This window comes from Ovis canadensis, chromosome 6 (assembly GCF_042477335.2).
Source record: "Ovis canadensis isolate MfBH-ARS-UI-01 breed Bighorn chromosome 6, ARS-UI_OviCan_v2, whole genome shotgun sequence".
In the NCBI taxonomy this organism is placed as follows: domain Eukaryota; kingdom Metazoa; phylum Chordata; class Mammalia; order Artiodactyla; family Bovidae; genus Ovis; species Ovis canadensis.
This window is the reverse complement of record NC_091250.1, coordinates 134041384-134067432: the sequence shown is the minus strand read 5'-3', so window position 1 is coordinate 134067432 and position 26049 is coordinate 134041384. Positions and strand designations below refer to the sequence as shown.

Below are 26049 nucleotides of genomic sequence, written 5' to 3'. Positions count from 1 at the left end.
GAAAACTGATCTTTTCCAGTCCTGTGGCCACAGCTGAGTTTTGCAAATGTGCTGGCATATTGAGTGTAGCACTTTCACAGCATCATCTTTCAAGATTTGAAATAGCTCAACTGAAATGCCATCACCTCCACTAGCTTTGTTCGTAGTGATGCTTCCTAAGGCCCACTTGACTTCATATTCCAGGATGTCTGGCTCTAGGCGAGCGATCACACCATCGTGGTTATCTGGGTCATGAAGATATTTTTTGTACAGTTCTTCTGTGTATTCTTGCCACCTCTTCTTAATATTTTCTGCTTCTGTTAGGCCCATACCATTTCTGTCCTTTATTGAGCCCATCTTTGCATGAAATGTTCCCTTGGTATTTCTAATTTTCTTGAAGAGATCTCTAGTCTTTCCTGTTCTGTTGTTTTCCTCTATTTCTTTGCACTGATCGCTGAGGAAGGCTTTCTTATCTCTCCCTGCTATTCTCTGGAACTCTGCATTCAGATGGGTGTATCTTTCCTTTTCTCCTTTCCTTTTAGCTTCTCTTCTTTTAACAGCAAGGCCTCCTCAGGCAGCCATTTTGCTTTTTTGCATTTCTTCTTCTTAGGGATGGTCTTGATCCCTGCCTCCTGTACAATGTCACAAACCTCCGTCCATAGTTCATCAGGTACTCTGTCTATCAGATCTAGCCCCTTAAATCTATTTCTCACTTCCACTGTATAATCGTAAGGGATTTGATTTAGGTCATACCTGAATGGTCTAGTGGTTTTCCCCCTTTCTTCAATTTGAGTCTGAATTTGGCAATAAGGAGTTCATGATCTGAGCCACAGTCAGCTCCTGGTCTTGTTTTTGCTGACTGTATAGAGCTTCTCCATCTTTGGCTGCAAAGAATATAATCAGTCTGATTTCGGTGTTGACCATCTGGTGATGTCCATGTGTAGAGTCTTCTCCTGTGTTATTGGACGAGGGTGTTTGCTATAACCAGTGCGTTCTCTTGGCAAAACTCTATTAGCCTTTGCCCTGCTTCATTCTGTACTCCGAGGCCAAATTTGCTTGTTACTCCAGGTGTTTCTGACTTTCTACTTTTGCATTCCAGTCCCCTATAATGAAAAGCACATCTTTTTTGGGTGTTAGTTCTAAAAGGTCTTGTAGGTCTTCATAGAACCGTTCAACTTCAGCTTCTTCAGCATTACTGGTCAGGGTATAGACTTGGATTACCCTGATATTGAATGGTTTGCCTTGGAAACAAACAGAGATCATTCTGTTGTTTATGAGATTGCATCCAAGTACTGCATTTCAGACTCTTGTTGACTATGATCGTTACTCCATTTCTTCTAAGGAATTCTTGCCTGCAGTAGTATATGTAACGGTCATCTGAGGTAAATTCACTCATTCCAGTCCATTTTAGTTCGCTGGACCTAACATTCCTTGATGTTGGGTCCTTGATTCATGGACCTGACATTCCAGGCTCCTATGCAATATTGCTCTTTACAGCATCGGACCTTGCTTCTATCACCAGTCACATCCACAGCTGGGTGTTGTTCTTGCTTTGGCTCCATCCCTTCATTCTTTCTGGAGTTATTTCTCCCCTGATCTCCTGTAGCATACTGGGCACCTGCCGACCTGGGGAGTTCATCTTTCAGTGTCCTATCTTTTTGCCTTTTCATACTGTTCACGGGGGTTCTCAAGGCAAGAATGCTGAAGTGGTTTGCCATTCCCTTCTCCAGTGGACCACATTCTGTCAGAACTCTCCATGACCCGTCTGTCTTGGGTGGCCTCTCGCAGCATGGCTTAGTTTCATTGAGTTAGACAAGGCTGTGGACCTTGTGATCAGATCGGCTAGTTTTCTGTGATTATGGTTTCAGCGTGTCTGCCCTCTGATGCCCTCTCTCAGCGCCTACTGTCTTACTGGGGTTTCTCTTCCCTTGGACGTGGGGTATCTCTTCACAGCTGCTCCAGCAAAGCGCAGCCACTGCTCCTGACCTTGGACGTGGGGTATCTCCTCTCGGCTGCTCGCCGCTCCAGCACCACACAGCCACGGCTCACTGCAGTTACATCAAAGAAAAGTAAATACTTGGGCGTAAGCTTAGCAAAGTGCACAGAGAATCTGTATGCTAAGAATTATGCAACAGTAAATGAAGAAACCAATGAAGACCTGGAAAAATGGAGGTATGTACTATGTCTGTGGATCAGAGGACTCGGCATAGCAAACATGTCGAATGTTTTCGGATTGATCTGCAGGCTAAATGCAATTCCCATCCAAGGTATTTTTGTAGACATAGACGGGGAGAAAATATTTGCAAGCCATGTACCCAACAAAGGACTGGTATCTGGAATATATAAACAGGCTTCAAAACTCAACAGAAAAAAAAAAGTGCAGTTAGAATGTGGACAAAAGACAGAAAAGGGCCTGTGCGTCTTGACTGTGGCGTGGACACACTCGTGTCAGGCACACACGTGGTGAACGCGAGTGAGATGGGAGGAAAGGCTCGTGGGTCGCACTCATATCTGTGCTATGGCCGTGCCTGTGGGCACCCTGGCGTGCTGCGACTCGCGGGTCGCAGAGTCAGACACGACTGGGCGACTGAACTGACTGACTGAACTGAGTTGGGGGCAAACTGGGCAAAGTGTACAAGGCATCCTGGCGTTATTTCTTACAACTGCATTGAACCTCAAAATAAGAAGCTTAGCTTTTAAAAACTCACATAAGGTGGAAAGTACATTCATTTGGAAACAATGGCTTTTTCTACTCACGTTTAATGAGAGAGTTTGCTTGAATTCTGGACAAGTTTCTCAGGGTGAGCACCTCCACGGTCCAGGCTTGTCTCGCGCTGCACCAGCGTGCGCCTCTCTGTGCCTGAAACCCCGGGGCACAGCTCTGGAGCCACCACATCTCGGAAATACACACCCTTTGATCTCCACACAAGCATGCTGCTTCTGAAAATTATCTAGAAATGCTTATTTAAAATAACATTCAACACACAGAATTATGACCAAAACTGAGTTTCCATTTCTTTTTTTCTGAATCAAAGACAGACTCCTATCAGCATCCCACACAGCCATTCACTGAAGCTTCTCCAGGCCAGCGTGTCGTTCTTAAACTGTCTCTTGCTCATACTTAGGCAACTGAAGGGGTCTCTGCCAGACTGGAGCAAAGGCAGCGTCATGGTATCAGGGAAGAGACCTTGTGTTTCTCCTGCCAGACTGGAACAAAGGCAGCGTAATGATATCAGGGAAGAGATCTCATGTTACTCGACGAGTTGCCCCATCTCGTTTGCTCGGTGCTTACTTGGTTTTTATCTCCTCCCCTCAGGAGACTGCCAGCTATATGAGAGCAAGAACCAGTCTGTCCACACCCAAAGCCCTGGAGGGGATGGGGCCAGCAGGTGGCTGTGACTGAGGACACTGAGGGGGTGGGTGCATTTTCTCCCTGTGTCCCCCACAGGCAGCCCCTGCGTCTCCAGGCCCTAGCCTGCGTGGCAGGTTCTCCAAGGGGGCCCACGAGCTCACCGATGGGGCAGGACCTGCCAGACCATCTGGTCCTAAAGCACAGCATCCCCCCTCCTGGAGTCTGAGCCCCTGCTGCACACATACCCTAATACCACACACCTACGTACCACCCTGGCAGGGGCTGAGTAAGCAAATCAGAATCCGGGTTCTGCAGCTCCTCCAAAGGACAGTGACTTCCATGTGGGAGGCCGAGCAGGGGTCTGTCTGCTGAGAATTTTTTACAAAAATTGCCCTGGAACATGGGCTTATTGACTTAAATGCAGAAAGGCTCTGACTGCCCAGAAAGAACCCCTCAGGGTCCACCCCCCATCTACCCCCGGTCCCTCTCCAGTGTAGCTGGGGGAGGTCAGCACGGGTTCACATACACCCCAAAGTCCTGGCAAAAGCATCTGGGACCCAGCTTGCCAGCCCTTCCCACAGAGGACCCTGGGCCCCCCCGCCTGTGCTTCTCAGAACCATTCAACCTGTTGAAGAAATGGGAGCTGGTCTCCTCACTTTTGTATGTGTCTGTACAAGATGGGCAACTTTCTGTGCATGCGTGGTGTGAGGTCGTGTCGTGCTGGAGTGGGCAGAGGGAGAGGGAGGGAGGCAAGTAGCTGAGTGATGCCACGCGTGGCCGGGTGTCCGTCACGTCTGTGTGTCTCGTATGACCCAGTGTGTGTGCACGCTGCGTTATGTAAGGCTGCGTGGTTAGCGGCTACTAAGGTATGCGAGGTGTGAGATGGGTTTTGTCTTTTGTGTGTATATAGTACGTAAAAGGGTTACTTAATTTTTCTGCCTGAATGGAAACAATAGACATCTCATTCTTTGATGTAAAATGAACAGTTAGATCAGAAACGGTGAAGGGTCTGAGACAGCTCTCCCTGCAGCTAACAGGGTGACCCAGCACAGTCTCCCATCTGTGGGACCACACCCGGGTCAGAGGCAGAGTGTTAGTTCCTTGCAGCAGCGGTAACGCCCAGACCAGCTCCTCCAGCTCCTCCCCACCGGCATGCAGAGGTGTGTGTTTCAGGAGAACCTTGAAACTAGGAAGTCTGATCGCGTATGGGATGGCTTGGGGACCGCCCATCCTGCCTTCCAGACAGAGAGAAGTGTTCATGGACTCTGGAATGTAAGCAGATCTTCCCCTGGAGGGGACGTTCCTGTCTACCCTGGAATGTCACCGAGATGGACCTTCCTGACTCGGCTGTAAATGGCCTTGCTCGGAGTGCCTGGACCACACAGAAACAGAAACGAGATTTTCGTGGAGAGCTGCTAGGATCTATTTCTTAAAAATACTTATAGATGGAGATCTAAGTTTCTTACTGTGGATTTAGCATGATGAATATTTTAGCATGGTGTTCTCAGTTGGAAAAGTATGGGTGTGTGTGTGTCTGTGTGTGTGTGTGTGATTGACTAATGTATTTGCTTAAAGTGTGAGGTGGATGTCTAACTTTTTTCTCTGTGTGACTGAAATTCATACTCATTCACACTCAGATTCATACTCTGTCCATCGTATGGCATGGTGCTTTGTGCATGGTATGAGACAGTCATCGAATTTTCTGGTACATTGGAAACGGTATCTTTTTGAGTGTGTGCTGTAATTGAATGTTTTGTATATGATACGAAATAAAGACAGAGAAGGACCTGGCAACCCACTCCAGAATTCTTGCCTGGGAAATCCCATGGGCAGAGGAGCCTGGCGGGCTACAGTCCGTGGGGTTACAGAGTCGGACACGACTGAGTGACTAACACAGAGTCACGTGAAATAAAGACCCCTTTTTTATAGGTATTTGGGGGGGGAGGGCGTCTGACCTCTCCTATGTGTTTCTGAGATGGATATATAACTGTTCTCATTTTTTATATGTATGATGGGGGAGGGCGTCTGACCTTTCCTATGTTTCTGAGATGGAGATATAACTGTTCTCATTTTATATATATATGGTGGGAGAGGGCGTCTGACCTCTCATATGTGTTTCTGAGATGGAGATATAACTATTCTCGTTTTTTATATATATGGTGGGAGAGGGGGTCTGACCTTTCATATGTGTTTCTGAGATGGATATATAACTGTTCTCCTTTTTCACAAATATGGTGGGAGAGGGCGTCTGACCTTTCCTGTGTGTTTCTGAGATGGAGATATGACTGGTTTGCGTATTGTGTAAGATGGTCATTTATGTAAATCTGTGTGCATATTGGGGCGGCATGTTATCTGATTTAATATTTCCACCGTGGAGATAGACATGTAGCACTTTAATTTCTATCAGGTCTAAATATTTAGTACTTTCTTTTGTAATCCTCTTTTTTTAAACAACAGCTGTACTGAGACAAAATCCCCATGCCAATACCCCCGTCATGGATCACAGCCTTGCGGTGGAGGGGCTTGTGTAACTGAATGAAGCTCTGAGCCATGTCGTCTAGGGCCACCAGAGACAGACGGGTCACGGTGGAGAGTTCTGACAAAACACGGTCCACTGGAGGAGGGAACGACAAACCACTCCAGTATTCTTGCCGTAAGAAACCCAGGAGAAGCATGAAAAGGCAAACAGATATGACACGGAGAGATGAGCACCCCGGGTCAGAAGGCGTCCAACACGCTGCTGGAGAAGCGCGGAGGGCAGCTACTGCTAGCTTCAGGAAGGATGCAGCAGTTGGGCCAAAGTGGAAGTGACGCTCAGCTGCGGATGTGTCTGGTGGTGAAAGCGCAGTCCAATGCTGTGAAGAACAATATCGCACAGGAACCTGGAATGTTAGGCCCATCAGTCAAGGTAAATTGGGCAAGAAGGAAAAGGCAAAAGTGAACACCAACAGCTTAGGAGTCAGTGAACTAAAATGGATGGGAATAGGCTAATTTAATTCAGATGACCATTATATCTACTACTGTTGGCAAGTATCCCTTCGAAGAAATGGAGTAGCCCTCATAGTCAGCAGTTCAGTTCAGTCGCTCAGTCATGTCCGACTCTTTGCCACCCTATGAACTGCAGCACGCCAGGCCTCCCTGCCCATCACCAACTTCCGGAGTCCACCCACACCCATGTCCATCGAGTCAGTGATGCCATCCACCATCTCATCCTGTTATCCTCTTCTCTTGACCCCAATCTTTCCCAGCATCAGGGTCTTTTCCAATAAGCCAGCTCGTCGAATCAGGTGGCCAAAGTATTGGAGTTTCAGCTTCAACATCAGGCCTTCCAATGAACACCCAGGACTTATCTCCTTTAGGATGGACTGGCTGGATCTCCTTGCAGTCCAAGGGACTCTCAAGAGTCTTCTCCAACACCACAGTTCAGAAGCATCAATTCATTGGCACTCAGCTTTCCTTATAGTCCAACTCTCACTTTCATATATGACCACTGGAAAAACCATAGCCTGACTAGACGGACCTTTGTTGGCAAAGTAATGTCTCTGCTTTTTAATAGGCTGTCTAGGTTGGTCATAACTTTCCTTCCAAGGAGTAAGCGTCTTTTAATTTCATGGCTGCAATCACCATCTGCAGTGATTTTGGAGCCCAGAAAAATAAAGTCAGCCACTGTTTCCACTGTTTCCCCATCTATTTGCCATGAAGTGATGGGACCAGATGCCATGATCTTAGTTTTCTGAATGTTGAGCTTTAAGCCAACTTTTTCACTCTCCTCTCTCACTTTCATGAAGAGGCTCTTTCGTTCTCCACTTCATAGTCAACAAAAGCGTCTGAAATGCAGTAGTTGGTGCAACATCAAAAACGACAGAATGATCTCAATTCATTTCCAAGGCAAACCGTTCAACATCACGGTAATCCAAGTCTACACCTCAACCACTAATGCCGAAGAAGCTGAAGCTGACCATTTCCATGAAGCTCTACAACACCTTCTAGAATTAACACCAAAAAAAGATGTCCTTTTCGTCGTAGGGGATTGGAATGCAAATAGTAGGAAGTCAAGAGATACCTGGAATAACCGGCAAGTTTATCCTTGGAGTACAAAACAAAGCAGGGCAAAGGTTAACAGAGTTTTGTCAAGAGAATACACTGGTCACAGCAAACACCTTCCAACAACACGAGAGAGAGCCCTCATACAGACATCACCAGATGGTCAACACTGAAATCAGACTGATTATATGCTTTGCAGGTGAAGATGGAGAAGCTCTATACAGTCAGCAGAAACAAGACCTGGAGCTGACTGTGGCTCAGATCAAGAGCTCCTTATTGCAAAACTCAGACTTAAATTGAAGAAAGTAGGGAGTACCACTAGGCCGTTCAGGCATGACCTAAATCAAATCCCTTACGATTACATGGTGGAGATGACGAGCAGATTCAAGGGATTAGATCCAGCAGACAAAGTGCTGGGAGAAGTATGGACAGAGGTTTGTCAACGTTGCGCAGGAGGGAGTGAGCAAAGCCATCGCAGAGACAAAGTGCAAGGCAGAGTGGTTGTCTGAGGAGGTTTGACAAATAGTCGAGGAGAGAAGAGGAGTGAAGGCAAGGGGGAAAGGGAAAGACACACCCAGCTGAGTGCAGAGCTCCAGCAAATGGCAAGGAGACATAAGAAGACCTTCTTAAATGAACAGTGAAAAGAAATAGAGGAAAATATTAGAATGGGAAAGACTAGAGAGCTATTCAAGAAAATTGGAGATATCAAGGGAACATTCCAAGCAAGGATGGGCACAATAAAGGACAGAAATGGTAAGGACCTAAAAGAAGCAGAAAAGGTTAAGAAGAGGTGGCAAGTTCTTCTTGTACAGAAGAATTATACAAGAAAAGTCTTAATGACCTGAATAACCACAACGTTGTGGTCACTCATCTAGAGCCAGGCATCCTGTAACATGAAGACAAGTGAGCCTTACAAGCATTACTTCAAGCAAAGCTAGAGGAGGCAATGAAATTCTGGCTGAGCTGTTTCAAATTCCAAAAGATGATGCTGTGAAAGTGCTGCGTTCAGTATGTCAGCAAATTTGGAGAACTCAGCAGTGGCCACAAGACTGGAAAAGGCCAGGTTTCATTACAATCCCAAAGAGGGCAATGCCAAAGGATGTTCAAACTACTGCCCAATGGTGCTTATTTCACATGCTAGCGAGGTTATGCCCCAAATCTTTCAAGCTAGGCTTCAGCAGTACTTGAATCAAGAACTTCCAGATATACACGCTGGATTTAGAAAAGGCAGAGGAACCAGAGATCAAATTGCCAACATTTGTTGGATCAAAGAGAAAGCAAGGGAATTCCAGAAAAACATCTGTTTCTGCTTCATTGATTGTGCTAAAGCCTTTGACTGTGTGGATCACAACAAACTGTAGAAAATTCTTAAAGAGATGGGAATACCAGACCACCTTACCTGCCTTCTGAGAAACTTGTATCCAGGTCAAGAAGCAACAGTTAGAACCAGACTTGGAACAACTGACTGGTTCAAAATTGGAAAGGGAGTAAGACAAGGCTGTATATTGTCACCCTGCTTATTTAAATTACATACAGAGTACATCATGCAAAATACCTCAGGCTGGATGAATCACAAACTGGAATCCAGATTGCCAGGAGAAATGTCAACAGCCTCAGATATACAGATGCTACCACTCTAATGGCAGAAAGTGAGGAGGAACTAAACAGCCTCTTGATGAGGGTGAAAAAGGACAGTGAAAAAGCTGACTTGTAACTCAACATTCAGAGAACTAAGATCGTGGCGTCTGGTCCCATCGCTTCATGGCAAATAGAAGCAGGAGAATTGGAGACAGTGATAGATTTTATTTTCTTTGGCTCCAAAAATGACTGTGGATGGTGATTGCAGCCACAAAATTAAAGGATGCTTGCTTCCTGGAAGGAAAGCTATGACCAACCTAGACAGCATACGAAAGAGCAGCGACAGCACTTTGCTGGCAAGGGTCCATACAGTGAAAGCTATTTCTGTCCAGTGGTCATGTGCAGATGTGAGAGCTGGACCATAAAGAAAGCTGAGTGCCAAAGAATTGATGCTTTTGAACTGTAGTGCTGAGAAGACTCTTAAGATCTCTTGGACTGCAAGGAGATCCAACCAGTCCATCCTAAAGGAAATCAACCCTGAGTACTCATTGGAAGGATTGATGCTGAAGCCGAAGCTCCAATACTTTGGCCACCTGATGCGAAGAACTGACTCACTGGAAAAGACCCTGATGCTGGGGAAGATTGAAGGCAGGAGAAGGGGACGACAGAGGAAGAGATGGTCGGACAGAATCGTCAACTCAATGGACATGAGTGTGAGTGAACTCCAGGAGATGGTGGAGGACAGGGAAGCCTGGTGTGCTGCAGTCCGTGGAGTCACAAAGAGTGGGACAGGACTTAGCAACTGAGCGCCAACAGCGAGTGTCTTTTGTGACTGCCCTGCTCACCGAGAGTAATGCTTTCAAGGCTCATCTGTGTTTCTGCATGTTAGTTCCCCCTCCCTTTTTATTGTCAGATGGTATTTCATTCATTATATGGACTTACCGCATTATCCATTCGTCAGCTGATGGACTGTTTCCACCTGAGACTTTCATCAATAACAGACACTTATACGTCAGTTTTCGGTGGGCGTTTGTTTTCGTTTCTCTTGGGTCTGTACCTAGGTGTGAAACTGCTGGGTCATATGCTAACTTCACGTTTAATTTTTTTGAGGAACTGCCAGGCTGTTTTCCAAAGTGGCTGCACCATTTTACATTCCCATCAACAGTGCCTGAGGATCCCAACTTCTTCACATCCTTGGCAACACTTGTTTTTGCCTGTCTTTCCCTTTTTGGCCTCACCACGCAGCACGTGGGATCTTAGTTCCCTGACTAGGGATCGAGCCTCTTCCCTTCCCACAGTGGAAGCATGGCGTCCTAACCACCAGACCACCAGGTCAGCCCCTCACCTGTCCCTCTGACTCTAGCCGTTCTAGCGGGTGAGAAGTGGAGGTTGCGGTTTCGGTTTGCATGTCCCTGTAGGCTGCTGATGTTGAGCATCTTTACATGTGCTTATTGGCCGATTGTGTATCTTCTTTAGAGAAATACCTATCCAGGTAACTTGTTCACTTTTCTAGTTGAGTGTCTGTCTTTGTGTTGTTGAGTCACGAGTGTTTATGCATTGTCTGTATTCTCACATATTCTCTTTTTGAGGAAGACGTGTTGATAGTTCTTTATTTATTTTTGGTTGTGTTGCTATGTGCAGGCTTTCTGTAGTTGCAGGGAGCAGGGCCTACTCTTCATCGCGGCATGGGGGCTTCTCATTGTGGTGGCTTTTCTTGTGGTGGAGCTCAGGAAGGAAATGCATGAGTTAATGGGCGTTAGCAGCTGTGACAGGTCGGCCCCGTGGCTGTGGCATTCGGGATTAGCTCCCTGCGGCATGTGGGATCTCCCCAGACCAGGTATCTGCCTGCGCCCCTGCACGGCAGGCAGACTCTTACCCACTACGCCACCAGGGAGGTCCTCTTACATGCTGCTCATGTGTTCCAGGCACAGATCTCTGGCCAGACTATGGTTTGCAAAGCTTTGAGCTTCTCTCCACTTCCCGATGGTGCCCTTTGACACGCACGTCTTTCATTCTGACGATGCCCAACTTATCCGCTCTTCCTTGTGTTGTTTGTGCCTGTATCCCGTCTAAGCAACCGTGGCCTAAGCCAGGATTTACACCCATGCTTTTCCCAAGAGTGTGAACGTTTGAGCTCTCACAGTTAGGCCTTTGGTGTCTTTGAGTTGATTTTCTATACATATGCGATAGCAGTCCAAGTTCATTCTTTTGCATGAATATTCCGTTTTCCCAGCGCCATTTCTTAAAAAGACTATGCTTTCTCCATTGACTTGTCTTGGCTTCCTTTTTGAAAACCAGTTGACCCCACATGTGAGGGCTCATTTTGGACTCTCAGTTCTAGTCCCTTGACCTGGATTTCTGTCCTTATGCCAGTACTAACTGTCTTGATTACTGTAGCTTTGTAGGAAAGTTTGGAATCAGGAAATGAGAGTACTCCAACTTTGTTCTTCTCTTTCAAGATTGTTTTGGCTATTCTGGGTCTTGTGAATTTCCACACTCATCTTAGGGTCATATTATCAATATCTGTGAGGAAGCCATCTGGGTTTTGATACAGGCTGCAGATTAGCTGTGAGAACATTCACATCTTAACACCCTTGTCTCTGAACCTTGAACTGTCTCCACATTCGTCCAGGTCTGCTTCAGTTTCCTTCCGAAATGCTTCCTAGCTTTTGGAATGCAAGCATCATACTCTCGTTACGTCGATTAGTAATTTGCTTTTTAATTAACACACTATACTTTTTGGAGCAGACTCAGGTTTACAGAAAAACTGGTCACAAAATACGGAGTTACCACACGTCCTCTGTCTTCCAGCCGCCACACATTACGCCCCCTATTAACATCGGTATGTTTGTTACAATTGCCGAACCAATATCGATACGTTGGTATGTACCGGTATATACTGATACTACCCAAAGCTCGTAGTTGACACAGCTTACATTCTGCGGGCCTGACAAATGTGTGATGGCGTGTGTCTACCGTCACAGTCTCACACAGAGCTGCCTCCCTGCCCTGAAGGCCATCTGTGCTCCACCTGCTCACCCCTCCCCACCCAGACCCCTGGCAACCACTCATCCTTTCTGTATCTCCACAGTTTTGCCTTTTCCAGAAAGTCATAAAGTTGTAATCATACAGTATGTAGCCTTTCCCACTGGCATCTTCTACTTAGAAATACACACTCAAGGTTTCTCCATGTCTTTTCAGGGCGGCTCAGAGGGTAAAGAATATGCCTGTCTTTTTATGGCCTGAACTCATTTCTTTTTAATGCTGAGTCATATTCCATTGTCCGGGTGGATCACACTTTATCCATTTACTGAGGGTATTCTGCTTGCTCCCAGTTTGCGCAGCTGTCATTAAAACTGCTGTAAACATCTCTGTGCGAGTTTCAACCCTTTGGGTAAATGCCAAGGAGCACGACTGCTGAACCTGATGGTAAGAAAACCTTATTTTCTCAGAAACTGTCAGGCTGTCTCCCAACGGGACTGCTCCATCCTGCATCCCCACCAGCAGCGACAAGAGTTCCGGGCAGTCGGTGCCCTCGCCAGCGATCGGCGCCATCAGCACTCTGGGTTTTGGCCGCTCGATGAGGCGTGCAGCGGCACCAGGATGCTGCTTCGGTTCGAGTTTCCCTGATGACATATGATGAGTCATATGTCGGTTCGCCATCGGTGAGTCACTTGGTGAGGTGTTTGCTCAGGTCTTTTGCTCATTTCCAACTTCAGCTCCCAGAGGTATAGCCCCCTGCGGCCCCACCACTGGGGGCCTGGCTCCCGCTCAGGAGCTCACGGGGGCTCCTCTTCCCCTTGCTGGAGACAACCTGGGGCAGAGACTGGACAGACTGTGCTGCCCACTTGAGGGTGCTCATGGGGGTGGTCAGCGGGGGACACAGAGGCGTGGGCTGAGGCGCAGAGCACCTGCTGCAGCTGGATGAAGCTCGGGCTTCCAGGTGGCACTGCCTTTGATCAGGAGGCACGGATGTCTGGCCGTCTCTCTTTGAGGTCGGCATTCCCACCGCTGCTGTTGTTCAATCACTAAGTCACGTCGGACTCTGTGTGACCCCCTGGACTGCAGCATGCGAGGCTTCCCTGTCCTTTATTATCTCCTGGAGTTTGCTCAAACTCATGTCCATTGAATCAATGATGTCATCCAACCATCTCATCCTCTGTCATCCCCTTCTCCTCCTGTCCTCAATCTTTTCCAGCATCAGGGTTTTTTCCAATGAGTCAGTTATTCACATAATGTGGCCAAAGTATTGGTGCTTCAGCTTCAGCATCAGTCATTCCAATGAATATTCAAGACTGATTTCCTTTAGGATTGACTACTTTGATCACATGGCAGTCCAAGAGACTCTCAAGAGTCTTCTCCAACACCACAGTTCAAACGCATCAATTCTTTGGTGCTCAGCCTTCTTTACTGTCCAGCTCTCACATCTATACATGACCACTGGAAAAACCATAGCTTTGACTGTATGGATCTTTGTCAGCACAGTGATGTCTCTGCTTTTTAATAAGCTGTCTAGGTTTGTCATAGCTCTTCTTCCGAGGAGCAAGCATCCTTTAATTTTGTGCCTCCAATCACTGTCTGTTTTGGAGTTCACGCACATAAAATCTGTTACTGTCTCCACTTTTTCTTCCATCTATTTGCCATGAAGCAATAGGACCAGAGGCCATGATCTTAGTTCTTCGAATGTTGAGCTTTAAGCCAGCTCTTTCACTCTCCTCTTTCACCCTCCTCAAGAGGCTCTTTAGTTCCTCCTCGCTTTCTGCCATTAGAGCGGTATCATCCATCCGGTTCTAACTGTTGCTTCCTGAACTGCATACAAGTTCCTCAGGAGGCAGGTAAGGTGGTCTAGTACTCGCATTTCTTTAAGAATTCTCCACAGTGTGTTGTGATCCAGACATGGAACAATGGACCGGTTTCAAATTGGGAAAGGAGTACATCAAGGCTGTATATTGTCACCCTGCTTATTTAACTTCTATGCAGAGTACATCATGCAAAATGCTGGGCCGGATGAAGCCCAAGCTGGAATCAAGATTGCCAGGAGAAATATCAATAACCTTAGATATGCACATGACACCACCCTTATGGCAGAAAAGTGAAGAACTAAAGAGTTTCTTGATGACAGTGAATGAGGAGAGTGAAAAAGCTGGCTTAAAACTCAACATTCAAAAAACTAAGATCATGGCATCCGGTCCCATCACTTCATGGCAAATAGATGGGGAAACAATGGAAACAGTGAGAGACTTAATTTTGGGGGCTCCAAAATCACTGCAGATAGTGACTGCAGCCATGAAATGAAAAGATGCTTCTTGGAAGAAAAGCTATGACCAACCTACACAGCATATTAAAAAGTAGAGACATTGCTTTGCCAACAAAGGTCCGTCTAGTCAAACCTATGGTTTTTCCAGTGGTCATGTGTGGATGTGAGAGTTAGACCATAAAGAAAGCTGAGCCCTGAAGAACTGATGCTTATGAACTGTGGTTCTAAAAGACTCTTGAGAGTCCCTTGGACTGCAAGATCCAACCAGTCAGTCCTAAAGGAGATCAGTCCTGAATGCTCACTGGAAGGACTGATGCTCAAGCTGAAGCTCTCATAGTTTGGCCACCTGATGCGAAGAGCTAACTCATTTGAAAAGACCCTGATGCTGGGAAAGATTGAGGGCAGGAGGAGAAGGGGGCGACAGAAGATGGGATGGTTGGATGGCATCACCGACTCGATGGACATGAGTTTGGGTGAACTCCGGGAGTTGGTGATGGACAGGGAGGCCTGGTGTGCTGCAGTCCATGGGGTCACAAAGAGTCAGACCTGACTGAGCGACTGAACTGAACTGAACAGCATTGGGAGGTGGCTTCTTTACCACTAGCGCCACCTGGGAAGCCCAAAATCTTTGACTGTCTTCAGTTCAGTTCAGTCACTCAGTCATGTCTGACTCTGTGACCCCACGCACTGCAGCACGCCAGGATTTCCTGTCCATCACCAACTCCCAGAGCTTGCTCAAACTCATGTCTGATGCTATCTAATCATCTCACCCTCTGTCTTCCCCTTCTCCTTCTGCCTTCAGTCTTTCCCAGCATCAGAGTCTTTTCCAAAGAGTCAGTTCTTTGCATCAGGTGGCCAAAGTATTGGAGCTTCAGCTTTAGCATCAGTCTTTCCAATGAATATTCAGGACTGACTTCCTTTAGAATGGGCTGGTTGGATCTCCTTGCAGTCCAAGGGACTCTCAAGAGTCTTCTCCAACACCACAGTTCAAAAGCATCAATTCTTCAGTGCTCAGCTTTCTTTATGGTCTAACTCTCACATCCAAACATGACTATTGGAAAAACCATAGGTTTGACTAGATGGACCTTTGTTGGCAAAGTAATGTCTCTGCTTTTTAATATGCTGTCTAGGTTGGTCATAACTTTGTGACCTTATGGACTGTAGCCCACCAGGCTTCTCTCTCCATGGGCTTTCCCAGGCAAAAATACTGGAGTGGGTTTCCCTGTCCTTCGCCAGGGAATCTTCCCGACTCAGAGATAGAATCTCTGTCTCCTGTATTGCAGGTTAGACGTTAAAACACACTGGTTCGAACCCTGGGTCAGGAAGATCCCCTGGAGAAGGGAATGGCAATCCACTCTAGTATTCTTGCCTGAAGAATCCCATAGACAGAGGAGCCTGGCAGGCTACAGTTCATAAGGTCACACACGACTGAAGTGGCTTAGCATGGCCACATAGTCAATGAAGCAGAAGTATATTTTTTTTCTGGAATTCTCTTGCTTTTTCTGTGATATAACAGATTTTGGCAATTTGATTGCTGGTTCCTCTGCCTCTTCTAAATCCAGCTTTTACATCTAGAAGTTTTCAGTTCACATACTGTTAAGCCAGTCTTGAAGGCTTTCGAGCATTACTTTGCTAGCATGTGAAATGAATGCAGTTGTATGGTAGTTTGTGGCAGCATTCCCATTAGGGCTTTGAAATGACAGTATTTTAACTCTGTGCTTCTTCATTTATCAGCTGGGATATTCATAAAGAAAACTGATCCCACATCAGGTGTTCGGTTACCTTGAGACGCAGTTTGTATGCAAGGCCAGGAAGATAACTGATTTCCTCCCATCGTCCCTCAGGTTTGAAAGCTATGAGTTGGTTCCTCAGGGCCTTACACTACCGCTGCGCTGGGTTTTAAGGAGCATCATGCATCCATAGTTTAGGTGCTGTAACCCGTCGCTGCCATTATTCTTTTCGATGCTCAGTGGCCCACGTGTGGCTCCTGGCTCCTGTCCACAGGGGTCTGTGCCACGCCTTTGCTTTCTGGCCCCCTTCATTTCCTGATCCATGCCCAGGAGTGCCCAGCCACCTCCCTGCCTTTGGACACGTGGATAGGGTATAACACCCACGGTAGAGCCTGTTTTCTGGCTCTGGCGCTGGCATCATCTGCACGCTGGCCCCGGTGACTGGCACTCTCCGCTGCTCGCTGGCCAGCCTGCTGGGCCCGACCCAAGGCGCTGCCCTTGTGGAGTGCTTTCTGCCTGTGCTTTCTCCTCGGCAAGGTCGGACTCTGAGCACTCTGTTGTTCCCTCCACGCATCTCCGCTGTAGGCTGGTGGGGGCTGCCTTCCTGCTGAGGGTTAGGTTGTCTGGCCTGGGGCCTGGCCCACGAGGGCTCCTGGGCTGGTGGGAGATGCCCCCTGTCATGACCTCCCAGAACACGTCTTGGTGCCTCTCAGAGCTTCTGCGCAGCTCCAGACAGCTTCCTCCACGTGCACCCTTATCAGGGCTCAGCCCAGGACTCAGGTTCTCCACCCAGTTCTGGAGCGCCCCTCTCATGTGCCCTCCCCGCAGCCTCGGCCCCCTGGCCTCCGAGCTGTGGCTTGCCCCATTTGTCCATTTCTCGGGTCACGGCCTGCACTGCCTGGCGTGGCCCCGTTTCCAGTTGTCTCTGGTGGGAGGGTGGCCGCAGTCCCTCCACGCACATGCTGGCCTTAGGAAGCAAGGCGGGAGGTTGTCTCTACCTGCTTGTCATGGGGCCTTGGGGTCGGTGTTGGCCACCTGACTGTTTCTGGGCTGCTGCACCACCCTATGTTTTATGAGGGGTCCAGGGAGACTGAAGCCCCACTGCCGCCACCATCTGCACAGATTTCTAGTCCAGACAGATACATGGAACAGGCAGTAACCCCCACAGTCTGGGTACCCTTTTCTCCTGCTTGGCCACCTTAATGCTATGCCCTGGACACCATCCTGGAGGCAACCCCATGACAGCATGCACAGGCATCTACACCCTTATTGCAGACGCGAGAACCCCTGTGTAGAGGGTCAATGGTTTATTAAGTACTTGCATCCACTACGGACTGTTCCCGCTTTTCTGTTGTAAATTACGCTGCAGTTGCAGCCCTGTTGTATCTTTTGTACTCTGTGTCTTTGGGACTTCCCAGGTGGCTCAGTGGGTAAAGAATCCCACCGCAATGCAGGAGACACAGACTCAATCTCTGAGTCGGGAAGGTTCCCTAAAGAAGGATAAGGAAACCCACTCCAGTATTTTTGCCTGGGAAACCCCATGGAAAGAGAAGCCTGGAGAGGACAGTACATAGGGTCACAAAGAGTCGGACACCACCGAAGTCCCCGAGCACGTACACACACAGTGTGTCTTCAGGGTGTTTTCCTACCTGGGGACTCTGAGCCATAGGGTGATGCCCACGCTGTTGTGCTCAATGTTGCCCGTCCCCTCTTTGTTGCCACCAACAATACCTGAGAGGAGAGTCTTGCCAACAAGATAAGGTGTCAGGCGCTGTGTTTCTATTGCCAGATTGGTCAAGAGAGGCCTCAGGAGATATCCGAGCACAGGTCTGGGGGCACAGTGCCACTCAGGCCTGGGAGCAGCTCAGCCGTGGCCTTGAGGTGTGAGGGCCCAGCATGTCCCGGAGGGCCAAGGAGGCCAGGCCAGAGTGAGGGCTGGACCCAGGCCCAAGGCAGGACCTCTGGGAGCTGGAGCAGTGACTGGGGCTGAGGAGAGGCCTGGCGCACTCTGACCTGGACGCTGGGGGTCAGCTTGTTGGCTCCTCTGTCCAGGAGAGACCAGGGCTAGTGGGGTATGGCAGCCACCTAGACAGGACAGGTGGGCCCAGGCCAGGAGCTGCGGAGGCTGAGAGCCACGGCCGCATCAGGCACATGTGCAGACAGAGCCGAGAGGGCCTCCTCACGAGCCAGATGTTGGGAAACAGCAGTGCAGGAGTCAGGTACGAACCCAGGTGCTTGTGCGCCAGTAGCAGAAAAGATGGGGCCCTGCAGGCCAAGATGGGGAAGCTTGCCACCTGCAGTCACCGAGCGACAGCTGGTGCACAGGCCCAGGGGGGTCACGCACATCGGGACAGGGCTCAAGAGCACGGGGCAGAGCGAAAGCACGGGACAGGGCTCAAGAGCACGGGGCAGAGCGAAAGCACGGGACAGGGCTCAAGAGCACGGGGCAGAGCGAAAGCACGGGACAGGGCTCAAGAGCACGGGGCAGAGCGAAAGCACGGGACAGGGCTCAAGAGCACGGGGCAGAGCGAAAGCACGGGACAGGGCTCAAGAGCACGGGGCAGAGCGAAAGCACGGGACAGGGCTCAAGAGCACGGGGCAGAGCGAAAGCACGGGACAGGGCTCAAGAGCACGGGGCAGAGCGAAAGCACGGGACAGGGCTCAAGAGCACGGGGCAGAGCGAAAGCACGGGACAGGGCTCAAGAGCACGGGGCAGAGCGAAAGCACGGGACAGGGCTCAAGAGCACGGGGCAGAGCGAAAGCACTGGCCAGTGCGGCCGCAGAGAGAGGAGACGAGGGTGGCCAGCGTCCGAGAAGGTGCCAGTTAGAGGGCAGATCGCGGGACAGCCAGCCGAGGGGCTGAGCTTCCAGGAGCAGAGAGCAGCGTGGCGGGTCAGAGGTGCTGGCAGACGTAGCTCACAGAATCTGGGGTGACCTGGGCCACAGCGTTTTTCTGGGGGAGGGCAGAAGCCTGCAGGGTTAAGAGACCAAACAGGAAGGGAAATTGGGTGGGCCAGCGTAGACGGCTCTCCTGAGGAGTTGTGTTACGAAGAGAGCAGAGAAGCACATGTCTAGAGAGCCCATTTCATTGTGTTCTGTTTTGTTGTTCAGACAGACAGCCTCACTGGAATGGTCCATCAGGGAAGAGGAGGACATTCAAAAGGAAGGGAGCGGGCCAGGGGGAGCCCGGGCGGGGTGTGGAGGATGGGCGTCTCTGGGGGTGGCTGGGAGGCAGAGGAGAGGGGACCGCTCACCTCTGGGCAAAGAGGAGGCATGGGCGAGGTGGGAGGGTGGTCTCCTCTCTCTCCTTGTGTCCTGGCTTCTGGTCCCTTCTTTCTCTTCTGCCCTGCTGAAGTAACCACACAGTGTAAGCCACACATGCCAGTGAGCTGTGACCTATGTGCACACTCAGGAGCTCACACCACCATCAACACAACACACAGGGCCTTCACTCTAGGTGTCCTCAGGCCCCGTGGCCTCTGCTCTTGTGCTTTGGCTCTGAGTGAGGCCCCTGGATGGTTTCGGGCAGAGGACGGACATTCTGCAGCTAGTGTGTTATGAGAGTTACCATTTCGTGCTGAGAATAGATTTGGGGCCTAAAGAAAGAAGCAGAAGGCCAGTCCTGAGATGACAGGTCAACTGGCGAAGTTGACGGCCTTGGACCAGGGTGGGGGGAGCTGCCGCAGATGCTGAGGGGTCCGCTGGCAGCGTGCGTCGGGGTGGCAGGAAGGAGCCCACCTGCGATGGGGCTGTGGGAGGGTCAGGTGTGGACCTTCTGCCCTCGGAGCCTGAGCTTCTCAGGCACTGCAGCAGAGGTGTGGCTGGGCAGCTAGACACAGGAGCCCAGGGTTCGGGTCAAGGTCTGGGCTGTTGTCATCAAGGAGGTTACCCTGGAGAACAGGCGGGCAGCCCAGATGTCCGGTCTGCACCCTCAGCAAGAGACCCCAGGCCTGGAACAAATCTGGGGCTGTTGCTGTGCCTCACACGCCTGCCACTGGCTCTGCACAGTGTCCGAGGGCGGTCAGATGCCTTGGAGTCGCCTCCCCTACGTCCAGGGCTGATCCCAGTCTGCTGTCGCCGGGGCCCCCTCTTCCAACCTGGGTCAACTGAACTCCCATTTCTCGGAAAACAGAAGCATCTAGAATAGACCATGCATTGGGGCAGGGTGTGGACCACCCCCATGTGAAGAGCTGCCAAATGCCCCCACATCCAGGCCCCAGTCCTAGGTGGGGACTGGGGTTCACAGAGCACGCCACTCTCCCCTCTACCCCGTCACCACTGCCGAGGTACCACACCATCTTCCCACGCACTGTAGTCACGATCCTCTTGTACCCAGTCACCACCACTGAGGTAGGAAAAATTGTCTTTTCCTTCTGGCACCCAAACTCCATGTGTGGCTTCAGTCTACAGCCTTGAAAATTTGTCTTTGCCCTCTTCTGTTGAGCAAAGCTTTCCCCAACAACGTGTCCCCACTGCACTGGCCACGGCCGCAGAGGTGCCTCGCCACCCCCATGCCTCCACCAGCCAGATCACGACACCCACTCGTGGGGGCCTCCTCCTCAGTCTGCCAGACCCCCAAGTAGGGTTCTTTCTCACTGGCTCCTCCTGGACTCCCTAGTCTCTCCACTGGGAGGGCTGCAGGGGGCTTGGTCCCTCGTCCTCACTCACCCCCTTAACCGTCTCATCATCTCCAGCCGCTGCAAGCTCCCGCTGCACCCCTGCAGCCCCCAGCCTCAGGGCAGTCCCAGTTGGGGGTCAAGTGACATCACCCTCCCCAGATGGCCGGCAGCTGTCCATCCCCGCCTCCTCTCATGCCAGCTACCCCAGCAGTCCCACCCACCCTACAGCTGGGAGGCCAAGCCCAGGTGGACAACCCTCTGCTCAGACACTCCCGGAGCCTCTCCATCTGACCTGGTCGCCAACCTCTCTGCGCCCTCTAGCTCTCACTTGGTCTCTGGAAGCATTCTCCACACTCCCTCCCGCCCCGAGACCTGAGGTTGGCTGGACTCTCCACGGGCGAGCCGCCCCCAGCCGGTTACTTGCAGGGCTCGCTGCTCCTCAGGACCCTTCCGTGCCGGTTCACTCTAAGGTAACCATCTCCGGACACCCGCTGCCTGCCCCAATCGGCTTGTTTCCCACAGGACACCACATTTACGCTGTCTTTTGTGATTCTCTCCCCCCACTGCAGTGTGGACCCCACGAGGGCGTGGACGTCATGATCACCGCTTTACAGCTCCAGGGCAGGGCCTGCAGAAAGGCGGACCCACGGACGGGTGGCGGGGTCAGCCTTGCTGCCTACTGTCTGAGAGCCCAGAGGCCGCGTTTCTGTCTGTCCGCGGCGCCCCTGGTCCTGCCTGATTCCCAGGAAAACAGGAATGCAAGAACGAGCCTGCCTTCCTCGGAGGAAACCCTAGGTCTGGGGGCGGGGTCCTAACGCCGGCAGTCTGCAGGACCCAAAGTTCCGCAAGCCGCGCCTCCGCCCCGCGCTGCGCCTGCCGGCCCCGCCCCGCCCCGCCCCGCCCCGCCCCGCCCCGCCCTCGGCCCGGCCCCCGGGCCGGCCCCGCCCCACGCCCCGCAAGGCCCCGCCCCATCTCTGGCCCCGCCCCGCCCCTCACCGGCCCTCCCACGCCCCGCCCCACGCCCCACAAGGCCCCGCCCCATCTCTGGCCCCGCCTCCCCAGCCCCTGAAGCGTCTCACGACCCGGCTTAGTCTCTGCACGGAGCCCGGCCCCGAGGCTCCCTCTGACCCCGCCCTCCGTCCCCACCCACAACCTCTCACCACGCCCCCGTCTTGGGTTCCGCGGCAACCCTCGCCTCTTCAGGCCCCAGAGCCGCTCCAGCCCGGACGCGCCTGCGCCCTCTGGCTCCGCCCTTGCCACGCCCCGTACCGCCCCCTCCAGGCCCCGCCCCTGCCCCGGCCGCCGGGTGGGAGCCGGGCCGCGCAATGCGCATGCTCCAGGCGCGGCGCCCCCGACTCTGCGGTCGGCTCCGCTCGGGCATTTCCGCCTCTTTGTTTTAAACTCCGGACGGGCTTTTTTCTCCTGCTCCTGGGGGGGACCGGGAGGGAGCGGCGCCCCCTCCTCCTGCCCGCGCTGGCCCCGCGTGCGCCCAGCTCGCCCGCAGCTGAGACGGCAGGTCAGTGAGTCCGCGCCCCGCCTGGCCTGGCCCGTGGCGCCCGCTCCACAGGCCGCGGCCTCGGCCCGTGTCCGGGCCCGGAAAGCTCCGAACCCCGGCCCGCGCCCCTGCACCCTCGTCGGCCCGGCCTGCGGCGCCCCGACTCCGCTCGGCAGGCCCAGGCCCGGGCCGGACCCACGGGGGCCAGACCTAGGGCAGGGCCCGACCTCGGGACGGGTCTTCGGGGAGCGACCGGGGATGACTGGATCCCAGGACCGGCCACTGGGGGGGACCAGACCCTTGGACAGGTCACCGGGGAGGGACCGGGGAGGACCGGACTCCTGGACGGGCCACCGCAGAGGGGTCAGGGAGTATCTAACCCCAGGGTGGGTCATCAGGGAGGACTGGACCTTAGGACCCACCGAGAAAAGACTAGGAAGTACTGGATGCCAAGACAGATCCCTTCTAAGAGAGCCGGACCCCGATGTGGGTCATGGAGGAGGGCTGGGACCTTAAGACTCAGCAAGAGTCAGCTGGACCCGGGGACAGGTCACCGAGGATGGCCAGGACTTAGGGACAGTTGGGACTAGGACAAGTCACTGAGGAGCCGTGGGCCTTAGGGTGGGTCACCTGGGGGCGGTCTGTACCCCAGGACTGGCCCGTGGGAAGATCAGGACTTGAGTAACCCCGCTGGAGAGAAGTGAGACCCCAGGACCGCTCCCCAGTAGGACCAGGATTTCGAAACTGGCCTGTGAGCGCTTCTGGGACCCTGGGACAGCCTGTCCTTCCCAGGAGCCAGGACCCTGGGGCTGTGCCACGTGGAGGCCCCTGTCTTGTGACAGGCTGCAGGGATGACCCAGGTAGGTCGTGAAGAAGAGCTGGACGCTGGGCAGTCCTGGAGAAGGCTGGCTCTCAGACAGGACCGGGACTGCGATGAGAGCTGAAACTTGGAGACAGGCCCCCAGGAAGGCTGCGACTCTTGAATGAGTCGCTGAGAAGCACCCAGGCTTCAAGGGTGGTCTTTGAGGAGTGCTGGGACCCCAGGCTGGACCCCCAGGGGCCTGGGCCCTGGGGCAGTTTCCAGAGTGCCTGGAATCCACTCAGCTCACTCGGCTGGACCCCAGCTGCTATAAAGGTCTGGATCATCAGGGATCCTGGGTATGTAAGCCCCACAGGTGCAAACCAGCCCTCTCTGTGAGGCCCCTGAGCGCCTGGGCCCCACAAACCTTCTGACCTTCAGCAGTTGCTGCCTGGGCTGGCCCTGGGGGTAGGCTGGGTTGAGACTGATGGAGCTCCTACTCCACCCTGCCCCGTGCCCCGAGCCAGCAGGGCGCCCCTCCCCAGACGAGGAAGCCGCCCCCACGCTGTTCCCCCAGCCTCTCTCCAGGGCCGCCATCTCCTTGCCTGCACTCTAGCCAGTGTCGGTCGTCCGCAATCACTCCTGCCCTCCCTGCCCTCCGGGGGTGTCACAGAAGCGCCCCATTCTCCAGGTCTGGCGGCGTTTTCGGTGTCCAGGGGCTTCCAGGAGGGATGGGATCCAGCCGGCCGTGCGGGTCGCGGGGCGGGTTTGGGGGCCATTGGTCCAGTGTGTGTCAGGTGAAGCATCCGGCGCCTTTTCCACTCCGGGAAGAGACCCTGGGGCGGGGTCTCTGCTTCTCCAAAACCTTATGTCTGACCTCTCCCAGGCCTTGCCTGCGGTGTCCTTTACTTTGAAAGTAGGCATGGAGACGTGCTGCCTTTGGGCCAGGGAAGGCTCCAGAGTGTCCAGTGGATGAGGCTGCCCAGGTGGGCACTGTCTGCCTGGCGTGGGGCCCGCGTGCAGCAAGTACATTCAGGGAGGTTGCCCTGTGTTAGCGTGGGGCGTGACTCTGGAACCCAAGGGAGACGCTTGAATGGTCAGTTCACCGTTTCATTTTGTGCCGTAACTTCTCTTCTTGGTTACTTAGGAGAAACCCCCTTTGCGTTTTCAGTGTAACATTTTATAGGACCTAATCTTAAATGGAGTCCACGAATAGTCCAGTCTAGAAAGTTTTATTTGTCAATTGGAGAAGGAAATGGCAACCCACTCCAGTGTTCTTGCCTGGAGAATCCCAGGGACGGGGGAGCCTGGTGGGCTGCCGTCTATGGGGTCGCACTGAAGCGATTCAGCAGCAGCAACCATGCTTGGGACCTTCTTGCTCAGTGCTTGCTTCTGATTTTGTTTGTTTAAACATACACTTTACTTTTTAAAACACTTAATTTTCTTTGAAGTTTTGGAAAAGGCTTGTGAAACTGGGCATTCAAGTTTGAGTAGGCTCTTTATTTTCTCATTTTCGGATTTTTGAAGGTGTGGTAGCACTGGATGGTTGTATTATTTATATATTACTGTCCTGCAAGTTACCCCAGAATGTAGTGCCTTAAAACCACATCGGCTATCTCACTGTCTGAGGTCAGGAGTCTAGGCACAGCTTAGCTGCATCCCCAGCTTCAAGAGTCTCACAAGGCTGCAGACAGGGTGCTGGCTGGGGCTGTGGTATCTGTCTGTAGGCTCAGCTAGGGGTATCTGCTTCCAGGCTGCTTGCTGGAGACATCCATAGGGCAGCTTGAGGGAGCCAGTGACTGACTGGGAGAGTGAGCAGGAGGCCGCAGTGTTCATGACCTAATCTTGGCTGGGATATGCCATCCCTTTTGCCATGTTCTTTGTTACCACGTTCTGTGTTTCTTAGTTGCCAGGCCCTGCCCATGCTTGAGCAGGAGGAACGCCACAGGTGATTGCTGGGAGGGGCTGAGGGCCGCTGGGCCATCCTAATGCCTGGCCTCCATTAGGTGTTAGCTCCTGAGAAGTGCCCTGCAGGGTGAAGGGACAGGACTGTGCGGAGCAGTGAGGTCAGCCCGCGGGCGCAGCAGCTCAGCTGTCTCGAGCTGCCCGGGCTGCTCTCGTGTCGCCGCTGCGCTGCTGGAGCGGTGCTGGAGCTTGCGCACGCTGGGAGAGAAGTTACAAATAGGAGAGGTTTCTAGGGCTAGCCTAGAACACTCGTGGCAAACCGTGAGCCCCCGCCCCACACCCAGTTAAACTGTAGACATGTGTATCAGAGAGGTAGTTTGAAGCTTCAAGTGCAGTGATATCAGTTGTTTCTAGAACTTTGATTCCTGCCAGTTATTTTGCTCTGTAATTATAAACTGATGTTTCTGAGACATTGTTGAAGTGTGAGGTCCAAGATGTTGTACATATTTGACCCTCGAAGAGAAGAATGCTCCAGGCACCCGTGTGCTGGGGCCTGGTCCTCAGCCCACACCTCCCCTCCTGGGTGCCTGGACCCCGGTGCCTGGGGCAGCGCCACAGCACTGTGAAGGCTGTGAAGGGCACCCACGTGGGGCCACTGCCCTTGACTGGTCACCATGTGGAGGGGTGTCCTCTCTGCCACCCTGCTCTCTGGACCTGCTAGGTTTCCACCTTGCTGGGGTGAAGCAGGGTCCTTTCCAGTGATTACACTTACTTATTTGGGTTATAAACAAAGTTTGTGTTAGCCTGTACTATCACTCTAATTTACTGACTGACAGGATTTGTTATTTCATAGTTTTATTTGGCTCATGGTCAGAATCGAACTTGAACTTGAAAGCTAATTTTCCTTTCTGCTGTAGGGTGTTGAGGTTTGAGGACAGTTTCTCGCTGCCTTTCTGACACTTGCTGTTGCGAACATGCCGCACGGCTCATTGTGCTTCGGAAATGGAGCCGCTCTTCCATTCTGCAAGTTGGTGGCTTTTCACTGTTGTAAACAAGTGCGGTATTTTAAAAGTACCTAGACTGTCTTTAAACACTAGCTATTAGGCTTATTTTCTTTTTTTGAAGAGAACTTCTCATGCTTAGGTGAATTTAGAGAGGGGAGGTTAACAGGACTTTTTTTTTTTTTGCAAACGCATCAATATTTGCTGGACTTTGCCACACTAACAGCAAATTCCAGGCGTTTGACACGAAAAAGCAAAGAGCAGGAATGTGTCCGCAGACCTCCCTGAAG

The 26049-nt window shown here is 51.9% G+C and overlaps 1 protein-coding gene across 13 annotated transcripts in view; it reads left to right on the top strand.

Moving 5' to 3' along the window:
- The first annotated feature begins 21605 nt into the window (after positions 1-21605).
- The window catches only part of PCGF3 (polycomb group ring finger 3), a 50215-nt gene continuing 45771 nt past the window's right edge, over positions 21606-26049 (top strand). For 2 of the 13 annotated variants that reach the window (XM_069594984.1, XM_069594978.1), the window contains exon 1: positions 21854-22075. The gene's annotated coding sequence lies outside the window, so the exon portion shown is untranslated. Of the gene's footprint in view, positions 22076-26049 lie in introns of all 13 variants that reach the window. The other 11 variants (XM_069594981.1, XM_069594975.1, XM_069594973.1 and 8 more) reach the window with 10 other exon arrangements.